Genomic DNA, 936 nt, shown 5'->3' on the forward strand with positions numbered 1-936 from the left:
AATTTTATTTTATTGGAGAACAGCCATGGTGATTGGTTATACATTGCTTTCACGGTACAATGGCATAGTTGACTCTTTTAGGGACAGCATAGCTCACAGTAGCCCATGCGGGGATTGAACCAGCAACCTTGGGGTTATCGGCACACTCTAACTAATTGAACTAACCAGTCACCCCCAAAATATAAGCTTCTTGAGGATGAAGGCAATAACTTTGATTCCACACATAGTATTTTACATAATAAGATTTAAACAATCAGGTTTTCAACAGATAGACAGGTATGCCCTTGTTTGGGAATATTGGAATGCCTGCCAGATTATGTGCAATGCAGTTTTAATAGGAAATTGTCTCTTTGTGTGTGCTGTTGCTTTTTTCCTTCAGCAACAGTTTCACTGGCTTCTGTTTTAACCTTAAAAGAAAAAAACTAAACAAACATTAATTATAGTCATCTCAGTAAGATAAGAAGATGAATTGAGTTTTCTGCTTCTACAAAATAGTATCTCTGTGGTCAAGTAAAGTATTTTTGTCCCTGGTCTCTTTTAAAACAGATTATTGTGTAGAAGTCCAATGCAACCAAGAAATTGGTTGTGTTTATTGCTTGTCTCTAATGGAAATTACATTTTATGGGGAATTGAGATTGATTACCCTTATCTTGACAACTGAAGATTGAGGGTGTATACTATGGAATAGTGTACAGGGGAAATGTTTAACACCTTAGTTACTAGGTTTTTAAAACCAAGATTATAGAGAGGCTTTATTTGATACAATCATTTCTATTTTTTAAAAAATAACATCATTTAATCTATATAGTGAATTATTATACTTTTACTGATTTGTTTTCTTTAAGCAAAACAAAAACAAACAAAAACCCCAAACTTTATTGATTAACAGAAAATCTGGTTTGGACTCAATTTTATTTACTATCAAGATATAATATG

Source organism: Hipposideros armiger, unplaced genomic scaffold (assembly GCF_001890085.2).
Source record: "Hipposideros armiger isolate ML-2016 unplaced genomic scaffold, ASM189008v1 scaffold_355, whole genome shotgun sequence".
NCBI classification, from domain to species: Eukaryota; Metazoa; Chordata; class Mammalia; order Chiroptera; family Hipposideridae; genus Hipposideros; species Hipposideros armiger.